The sequence below is a fragment of the Mya arenaria genome, chromosome 7 (assembly GCF_026914265.1).
Source record: "Mya arenaria isolate MELC-2E11 chromosome 7, ASM2691426v1".
Lineage (NCBI taxonomy): Eukaryota > Metazoa > Mollusca > Bivalvia > Myida > Myidae > Mya > Mya arenaria.
This window is the reverse complement of record NC_069128.1, coordinates 15,018,087-15,029,748: the sequence shown is the minus strand read 5'-3', so window position 1 is coordinate 15,029,748 and position 11,662 is coordinate 15,018,087.

The following is an 11,662-nucleotide window of genomic DNA, read 5'->3' as shown; positions in this document are numbered from 1 at the left end:
TCGACAGACCAGGCGAAGGTGGTATCCCTACCATTGACTGATAATATACATGTGATTTGTGCCTGTAGTCTTGTGACATTGTGTGTCTCGTTTAATATTTTAAATGTTTTTTTCGAGACGTGTTTCTTTAAAGAAGGATATAGTTAGATATGTGGCTTTTGAAGTCGTCCATGTAGTTTCAGTGTTCGCTGTATAATAAGCGTCATAGTTTATCGGCAGATGATTGACATCCAGTCCGTCCCCATAGTTTAGACTGTATAACTATACACTATACAATGGTGTCCACATTTTTCAGCACATCTCTTTATATTATTAAATATCGAAGCTTTCGTTTTAGGATATTCTTTAGTTGATTGTACTTACAAATATAAATATATTTTTAATATGGATCCTACTTTTTACAAACAAAGCAATATTCAGTCAATATTGTTGTGTGCTTCTAAGCTCCCCCCCCCACGTTAAAAAAAGAAATATCGCGCTGAGAAACACATTGATTGTTGTTGATAAATCAATTAGCGTTTCCAGGTTATTGGCGCTACATTGAATTACAGCCTTTTGCTCAGAAACAAGGGAAATATATTTGTGATCAATTTATCTCTAGCTTATATTTGCATTACCAGCATCGAAAGTCCTATGAACATGGTCGGTAAGTGGGAATATAGGCCATTATCAGTACAATAAAAAGGTTAACACATAAAAGTTTTTCTTCTAAATAATCATGCGTCGATATATATATTTATATATATTCTTACCATACGATATCAACGAGTATTCAACTTTATACTTAAGTTTCATAGCAACACAGAAGCAATATATTTTAAGGGTTTATTTCTAAAGGCGGGTGGAGTACATCATGAGGATGTTTCCTTAACATGATATTTAAAAGAGAGAACACAGTTGATAATATTATAGGGCAATTCATGTTATAAGTTATCGCCCGCTCCTGTTTAAAACTAATAAAAAATATGTTTTCAATTCGAATGCCGCTTGAGGTATTTCAGCCAATATTATTTAAAGTATTAAATTTGGTATAGCTCTTTAGAAGTTTACCTTCATTTAACACTGTTTTGTCAAATGCAATTTAACCACAAAAGAGCTATACCAACGTTCTGTTTAATTCTTTTGTAAAGAGTTAAATGAAATATAACTTTTTAAAACGAATTGATGTGAATACGTATTTGAAAAAAGACCATACAAAAAAGAACTTATTGATGTAGGAAGCTTTTAAATTGACATTCTGAAGTAATAACATTTATTACTCATTTCCATTGATCTAAATAATGAGCCACTACACATAAAGCATACAATAATTATTATTATGACTTGAAACATGACTCACCTGTTACAAGCAAGTATATTCATGATTATGTGAAGTACCCTGCATGTTTCAGTAACTGCTGTGCATTATAAAGTCTTACAGCATATAAGTCTTTCTCATTTTTGTGCAATTATTCAATTATAAAAAGACGATTAGCACTAGAAGCTCGAGGTTATGTAAATCTTGGGGAATGAATATGATTAAAAAATATGTGGATGATTGCTCAATAAGTATTCAAGACTGCAGGATCAGACAAACTGTATAAACCGACGGAAGGCCAAGGTAATTCAGTTAACGAAATAATTTATTTTACGTACATTTTAAATGTCGAAAGTTTAATTAAAACTACACAAATGAGCACAGCAATAAAATAATTACGAGCTTCTTTCAATGCACTATGATCAAAACCATTCAAACAAACACTCAACGATCCAAATAACGCCACAAGTCAGCAGACACAGCTTAGACAAGTAGTGAAGTTTTCTATTTCGCACATGTAAATGCATTTGAGAGGGTTTATTTGGCCACCAAACTATCCACGTAGCTATCGGTGATCGGCAAATGCCATACTTGATGCGGCCAGCTGTATGTCAACACAGGTATTGGTCCTCGGTTGAGGCCTGTCTTGATGAGGCAACTTGTCTATCAACATTATAGCCTGTCCTCGTAAACAGATAGAGAATTAGATCCACTCCCCAGCTATCAATGTTTCGATCGAATAGGCATGTTCGAATTCAGACTTTTAATGCCTCGTGAAATGGCTGTCTGGTGAATCGTATAAACAAACAAACTGACGCGTTTCCTTTTTGTGCCAACATACGGACACTGGTTCGGAATTAATCAACATCCAATTCTATCATAGACATGCAATTTTCCAGTCTCGTATCTCATACGATATATACGCCAATTAAGAGCAATATCAAGAATATTTATTGCCCGAATTGTAAATAAATAAGCCTTTTTAGTACGGCAATTGTTGGAAAATATGAGCCTACGATTAGCATCGCTCCGCCCTGAACGCCAACCTCTGGTACAGCCACTGAGAGTCTTAAAAGGAAATAAAAAGTAATCAAAGGAAAACGGAAGAATGAAACGTCATCGTCTTTTCTCCGCGTTATGCACTCATTTATATGTGGCGTTTGAATTGTAACTGTAGTATAGATGATTGTTTACGATGGAGATATTATCACACAGGAATGGAAAAATGGTATTTATCATAAGCAAGTTGGGAAGATCTCTGTTGTTGCGTCTATATAGGTCAAATAGTAGATAATATTGGTGTTATCTCTGTGGTTGTGTACTTTTATATCAGGCACTAAATATTTATTTTTACAAGCCGTCGGTACCAACGTTCCTTCACAAATGATCGTGTCTTTCATTTCCAAGAATAGCTTAAGTCAAATATGAGTTCCACCATAAATAATTCGCCTCATGTCCTGTCAAGGGTAAAGAGATACTAACGTCCGTGCATAAATTAGAGTACAAATATGCTATTGCACTTAATATCGCATTAATTAATTGTCGTATTTGGATTAATTCGTGTGAGAACGGTTATCGAGAAGGCCATTTGCAGCAGATTTGCCTTTCTAAATCATTTGTCTGTTTAGATCATGCTTTGATGGTCGTATTCAGTGGAATAAATGCTTCCAAATGGCAATGACGCAATATAGATGGCTGCAACAGTGTTGGTATAGGAACGATGAGAGATTGTTTATTCTATTTACTGTTATTGATACATTACATCGTACTAATTATAATGTGACCAAATAAAGATCGTGCTGATCTGCAAATAACATTTTTTTGAGATTTGTGAGGTTGAATATATTTTCGACTTTCAAATATGATTTTGTGACAGTTGTTTTTTATGCTTTGATCAACATTCACGGAATTTATGACATTCACAACAGAAACAATATTCACAACATTTACGACATTCACAACAAACACGTCATTCACGACATTGTCAACGGTAACGACATTCGAAATATTCACGCCATTCAGGACATTAACATCATTCACAGCATTCACAACATCAGCGCCACACACAGCGTTTGCGTGATTCACAACAATAACAACATACACGAAATCAGAAACATTCGCGAAATCCATAACTTTCACAACACTCATGATGAACTCACATGTAAAATTAAACATCACCGGTAAAAGTAATTATTACTGTCCTGGTGGGGATTTTACAATACCATATGTATTCATGAAATGTAGTTAATTAGTTTATTTATGTCACATCTGTGTATATTTGTTTTGATACCCTCATGTGATTATTTAAAGTGTAGCAATAATTTGCTGTTGCTCTAATTTGATCGTCTATGCAATAAAAAGGTTATTGTTGTTGTTGTTGTTGTAGTTGGTAACGTAATAATCTTTGACCGCTGATTATTGCATTCCTTTTTAGTATAAAGTTGTCATTAAAAAGTGACTGGTAAACAATCCGACCAAAACATAATTAGTTTTAATTAAATACAACAAATATAGCAGACATATCCATATACTGTTTATAATTATAAATGCCGCCTTTAAACGACCAGATAAACAGTGACATAGAACAGAACATTGTTTAACCTGAAAATCATAAAAAGACAGTACAGAATGGCGACCAAGAAAAAATTACAAAGTTAATGAATGCATATGGCAATGACCATTAGGTCTGATTTTGTAAAACATTTCGATATATTATGTTAGAAAAAGCGATTGTTGGCAACTATGTTGATACCAAATATATATATATATATATACTGAATGCAAATGAGTAAAACTCAAATTAAAAGTTAAATTTATAAAAAAAAATATTATACAATAATTAACGACAGTTTTGTGTACATTTCAGAAGTTAAATAAATAAAAAAATCTTATACTGTTTGGTCAGCGTTGAAAACTTTTCAGAATGATTGTTAGTCATCTCAAAAAATCAATTTAGCTCGGTATTAAACAATATCGGTTTATTCCAAAGAATGGCTTTAAATAGATATACTATTTCACCATTATTGCAGTTTGTTACTTTGTTTTATTTGAAATCGGATGTGGAATTTGCAATTTTTCAAAACCAATGACCTGTTTTATAATATCATTTTCGGTATATTTTGCCATAAAACCACATTTACACTAACTGATTTACGGACATCAACATCACAGTTGTCCCACCATGTAAATTGATGAATAAAGGCTAAAATAGTTCGATCAAACAAAACGGAATTTATATCTGTAGCACAAAAATATTCATCTAAATATTGTAATTGATTTAATATCACCTCTAGATATAAAGTATCACTTTCAAAAAAAATCAGAACCAATTTGTAAATTGTTGAAGTAATGCAATTTCCAACCGTATCATAATGTCAAAGAAATTAACAAAGTGCCAACAGCTTTACAGCTTTCTTGTGATAGATTATCGACAGAGGTGGTATGTATGTTTTTTATGCTCTACTCCAAGCGATAAGAAGGTTTAAACCCTCAAGATTGAGATAATATTTTTAATGCATTAACAATGATGTATCTCGCATCGTTTCCTTGATAGAAAAACAAATAAGATAATGAACAAAAGCTACTTCAAAAATATACAAAATTTCACAGACATCAAACATTTCTAAGCATTTGCAGGTGATCTCGGACTTAGTGTTTGATCTAGCGCTTTGCCATAACTAGGTAAAATTACACTGCTAACAACAGCACTAAACTATTGATATAATGTTATAAAACAATTGCTTTTGAAATGCGTGTTATACATTATATGTCAACTACGGTGACAAGACTAAAATTCAAATATCTAAATATGAGCTGGTTTAATCTTTAACGAAGCAAGGAACAAAACCAAAAGACACTTTACGAGACAAACAATAATAATCAAAATATAGTTGTGATGAATGTAGGGGTCGCCGCCTTTAAAAGGTCAGTAAAAAATAGTTCACTGGGGGTATACCTTGATAACATGATACCAACTTCTCATTTGTTCGAATATACATCAATAGCAGGGAAATCAATGGGTAGTTGTCAAGGAGTCATTATCAACCTCAATTTGCAATCAATTTATAAATTAATTTGAAGTAGTCTATGGCACTCCTATAAACCGAATCATCATTGGAGCTTGTTTACCTTGGTCCAAAGCTGTAGCATTATCTTCAATTGGTATGCAATATTGTTTGTACACTTCACTTGTTGGCTCTTGATTAATGTGGATTGTTTATCACTGTGTTATTTCGAGGATCACACTAATATTTAATAATGCGTGTATTTCAACAGATATATTCACTTACATCATTATTTCATCTGATGTCTGTTGAACACTAATGTCTGAGACTAAGTAATTTGAAATAAAATCTTGCCTACTGTAGAATTCATATACTTAAATATCGCAAAGGTTTAATATTCGTTTTCTTTTCAGAAGTTTTTAACCCCGAAAATATGGTGGGAGTAAAAATACCATGATGCGCCTAACACGATCCAAAAACGTGGCGGCTTTAAATATGTCGTATAAAATGGACGATATCCTACATGATAGCTTAAATATTTGATTTTAGAGACCAATACCCGCCATGGCAAAAGGATATCTACGATGCCTGGAAACTACTTTGACATTCAAATAGTTCTCTTATCCCTATTATACGAGGATACGTAATTTGATACTCACGATTTCGAAGGGTTATAATGTATTCATACAAAAACTGTTTTACAAGAAGATAAAACGAAACTCGAACCTTCTTTTTGGCTTCGGGACAAAAGTTTTAACTGTTACACAGATGACCATGCAACAACTGTCTACTATTACGACTTGAAACATAAAACACCTGTAACAAGCAAGTGCATTCGTGATTAAGTGAAGTGCACTGCATGTTTCAGCAATTATTGCGCATGATAGAGTCTAATAGCATTAATGCATTTTGTCATTTTTGTGTTTGCAATTCATCTTACATCACAAACAGAGGATTAGCACTAGAAATAGGTTTGCGCTACTATTTTGAGGAATACGAGTACTAAACAACGAATAGTTACATAATAAACATTCATGTTCGCAGGATCAAACTAACTATTTATCAACCAATAAAGGAAGAGCTTTTTTGGATACTTGATGCCAAGCTCATTAAGATAACAAAAAATATTGGATTTTACTTACATTGTAACTGTCCAAAATACAATTAAAACTTAATAAAAACTGTTCATTAACAACAATATTAAGTTCAATGCAATCTAGCACAGGCGTAAGAGGTATACACTTGATTGGCAGGAATCATTACAAAATATTCACCAGAAAACAATAAACTACACTCTGCAGAAGAACGGGTTGCATGATAAACCAACCATACTTCACACAACGCCTGTTGTAGTGGACGGCAAATCAATTATGAAGGGTTTATGGCCATCGGTCTATTTACATCGATGATTTCGTGAGGCAGTTCTTGATATGGCCACCGGTATGTCCACATGCAAATTGCTTCTCAGGCGTGGCTAGTCTTGATGAGGCCACCGATATGTCCACATAAAAATCAGTCCTCGGGAGCTGCCAGACGGGCCATTGGTCTATCCACATATGCATCGGTGATCTTGTGAGGCCAAACTTTATGTGACTACTGCTATTTCCACAGAGGTTCTTATCCTCGTGAAAGGCCAGTCCAGTATATAATATGCAATACATTTTTCAGCTATCCAGGTTACTTTCAAGTTAGCATGTTTCAAATTTATTGTGTTGCATGCCTTGAAAACTAGCTATCTGATGAGCCATGTAAACAAACAAGTTGACGCGTTTCCGATTTGCGCCACATACGTAGACAAAGACCGTTTCTGAACTCATCAACATCCCATTCTGTCATAGAGATAACATTTCCGGTCTTGTAATTTATACTTTATAAACGCCAATTAAGACCAATATCGACAACATTTATTGCTCGAAAATAGATAAGCTAATTACTGGAGTGTTTGCTGGTAAATATGAGCATTTTTGTATCAGGGTTACCCAGAGGAAAACCGTCGTGGCAAACAACGATAAAATGTTCTCACACCGGAAATGTTATCCCGTTCGTCTATAGATTTAACAACAGCATGCGTCATACAGTACGCATTGCACAACTCTTAAAATTATATAGTAAGTTTAAGAGTCCATGGATATTATACCGCGTGTAGAGGGCATGTTACCGCTTCAACCCCCAACGTCTAGAGCCGCCAATAAAAACCTTGAAATGAAGGGAAAAGTAATTAAATGAAAAGAGGACGAATAATATAGCTTCAACATCTTTCGTACTGGTTTGTTTCTCTCCGTAATACATTTATTCATATGAGGCCGTTCACTCTACAGTCAAGTGCAGCTGATTGTATACGGTGGAGATATTATTACACAAGTATGGTAAATAGTTACTAACCATATGCATATTAATGTTTTTGATTTTTGTTTTATTTTTGTTGCCACAAACGGTTTTTAAGGGCGTATCGTTCTTGTTCATCAGTGCAACGCAAAAATGGTAGACACACACTCCTAATATATCCTGATTTTTTTATCGTAATTGGTGTAATTTATGAACATCGGCTCATTGATTCCACAGTTTAATCCTGCTTAAACATCAGTTAACTAATGTATAACAATATGTAATGTATGTGTTTTGTGTTTTGATATAGCATTAGCATGCCTTTAATTTCTAACAATTACTAAGTAATCATATTAAAAAGAGTTTAAACTTATTTTATTTAATCATGAATCTATTTTATTTCACAATGTTTGTGAAACAAGTTATTCCAGCATTATATTCATCACTCTCGTTGGCACGATGTTACGTGAGAGTTTGGTCTTGTGTTGTTTGGAAAACCGGAGTATCAAAGGGAAACCCACTTGTCCGGCTTGTTGACCACACAAATAATTATATAATATGTATGGAAACGTGACAAGTATATATTTTAATTAGTAATTATGACATCATGATGATTGGAATCCAATCCATAATCAGGATTACTTTAATATTTTATTTAGCGTTGCTCTGATTTAGCGACCTTGTGGAGCAGCGAATATGGGAGTAATAAAGTTATCTCGATATTGAAGCATTCTATGTTGTATTTAGGTTGTGTACACGTTGTGTGACAATAGTTATCAAAGATGTCATTTCCAGCAAATTGGTATTTCTAAATCAATTGTCGGTGTTAATCATTCTGTAATGGTCGTATTCATTTACTTTCTATGCAATAAATACTCTCGAATGACATTGTCGCCATACAGATTGCTGGACCATTGTTGATACGGGAAGGGTTATATATTGTGCAACGGTGGTCAGTAACATCCCTTCTTTGTTTTATCATCAGTAATTGATAAGATGATCATATATATGCTGCTATATGATCCAATATAATTATTAAGATATATGAATCGTATATTTCTGAGTCGTGCAAAGTTGGCTATTTATATAACATTCGAAACTCGACATATAAATACATGACATTGTATTAACGACATTTGCCGACATTCGATTTGCACGCTCTGGACAACATTGGCAATATTCGTTACTTTTAAAGCAGGCACGATCATTACAATATTCACAACATTCACATCATTTACAACTTTCACGAATCTTACAACATTCGCGACATTCATGACATTTACAACATTAATGATATGTACATATAAAATTCAACAGCAATAGTAAAGATTGACCCATATTGTGAAGGCGTATAATCTATTGCCGCTGAGATTGACATTCCAATGAAATTGAACAGCCAGGTAAATTTATTACCCAGAATGTCATATACCAAGATGACCGAATAATGTATACAAATACAAACACTCAAACATGTTTATTAATCGAACATACAATCAAAATATACAAAAAAATGAATGCATATTCAAAATGACCGTTTGGTTTTGTTGTATAACATTAAAACATATCAAGCGTTTGAGTATATGCCAACTAATCAACTGTCTTGTTACGAAGTTCATATATAAGATAAATGAAAATGAATGAGTTATGTACTGAAAATTAAATTAAAGGGTATAATTTTTAAAACATTAACTAATATTATAAATATAATAATCAACAGCCGTTTTATGTAAATAATATAAGTTAAATAATTGAGGGCTCAACGTTGTTCGGTTAACAGTATCGGTTCATTAAAAAGTACTGATTAGTTAAACTGATTTACAAATCATTCTAATTGCTTTAAAGATTGTAAGAATAAATATGCGTATATTAGAAACGACATGTCATCAGCCAACATTCCAAAGTTGATTGAGCCGAAAAATTCATTAGAGTTTACAAGCATGCCTTATAAGCCATCGTGGTTAAATGTTAATGACATTGTAGTTAACATAATTGCAGTTTATGACTTTGACCTAGTTTGTTTTTTCCGAAATCGGACGTGAAATTTTTAAACTTTCAACGCAAGTTTTCCTTATTACAAACCGATTTATGAACGCTTAAACTCTCACTTAGCCCCACCATGTCCATTTCTATACATACACTTAAAACACTGAACATAGACTGTATTTTTTTCTATCGAACGTAACTTCTGCAAGAACAGCAAACAGTCAAGAAATTCATCAACACATCGAAATTGATTCCAGATCACATGCAGATATACAGTATCGCGTTCAACATAAAACAGAACCCATTTGATTTATGTAAACTTTTGACATCAGGTAATTTCCTCCAATATCAAAAAGTGAAACAACTTATCATTGTGCCAATAGCTTTACAGCTTACATATGATAGATGATAGATCCAGGTGGTTTGTATGTTTTTGCTCCACTCCAAATGATAAGATGGTAAAAACCTTCAAGATGGAGACGATATATTTTCTGCATTAAGAATGATGTCTGAACTTCGAAGTGAACATGTCGCATTTTTTCTTGTTAGAAAAAAAATATAATGCATTGAAATTAAACTTCTATAAAAATACACAAAGAGATCGAAGGACATCAAAAGTTCTTAACATTTGCAGATAATCTCCGGCTTTTTAAGGGGCTTGAAAAACCACGAGATAGAGAAACACTCTACTAGCAAGAGGAACTACTGTATAACACTATGTGACCAATCAGAATCAAGCATACCGTTGTTTCGATTTTGATACGCGCGTTAAATTCATGGCTCACTTGAAGAGTAAACCGATTTCCGATCGCTCGAATAAACAATAGAAACTAAACGTACAATACCAGTAGTCAATTATCTAACTCTGATCTTGTTTGATATTTAAAAGCACACGGATCAAAGCCCAGTGACTATGAATGAAATCCAACGCCACAATAAAGCAGAAATAGGTAATTATGATTAAAATGTGATGTATTTTGACTTAATGAAGGGATAACCGCTTTTGGACTGTCAGTGAAAACAAAATGTTTACTGGGGGTATACACCCATTTAAGTGATTACAATTTCACGTTTGAACAATTCATCAATGGAAGACTTAAATGTATATGTCTCATAGTACCCAAAACCAACCTTACAGATATCCCAACATTTACCAGAAAAAAGCTAACATAAAATTGTAATACGTATATTTTGGATCTGTAGCGAATCGTAGTACAATAGCATGGTACAGAATTTATTTCAACCAGTTCAGGAAATGTGTTAGTACGCGAGCCTTATTGGGCATAGTAACTATTATATTTCCGGTGCGAGTTGAATTTAATTGTGTATTACATGATTTCGAGTGTTGAATGATGGTTTGTCTTGCATCAAGAACTTGCCAGTAGGACACAGAACAACATTCGGTCGTACAATATAACTATACTAAAACAACGTGCCGAAGAGCGTGCCAAAAGGATTCCAGACCTACCTAGTTTTTTATCCGCCCGACCCTTTTTTTTATTGCCTTTGGACATTTTTTTCTGAAAAAAAATGTTTCCTTTCTTGGGTACAATTTTTCAGAGAAAATATGTATTCTTTATAGAGCAAGATAGTTAGGACGATAGTCCAGATGAAATGGCGCAAGATACAAATGTTCCTAAAAATAAACATTTAGACCTACCTTACCCTTTTACCATAAAAGGTGACGTCTCATCGCCGGCGCCTGGACATTCCCCCACAACGCTGTCTCTTCGTTCGTGGCAGCTGCCGTCGGAAACAATATCAACGGAAAAAAACCTATATTATGCTTATTTTTGAGCATAAGGATTATTGAACGCTAACAAATATGTTATGAATGTAGAGTCATATAGAAAGTAAATAAGTTTTGCAGTTATTAGAAAATACACATATAATGGTAATATTAATAATATAAAACACTTTCTGTGTACAAATGATAAGAGAGGTATGGATAGGGATAACAGTCTCGCAAGATCATTATGCTGATGCTGATGATGCTCATATTTTTTTTTCTACTCACTTCTATTTAAGGTTAAGTATTTAAAGGATCAACTTT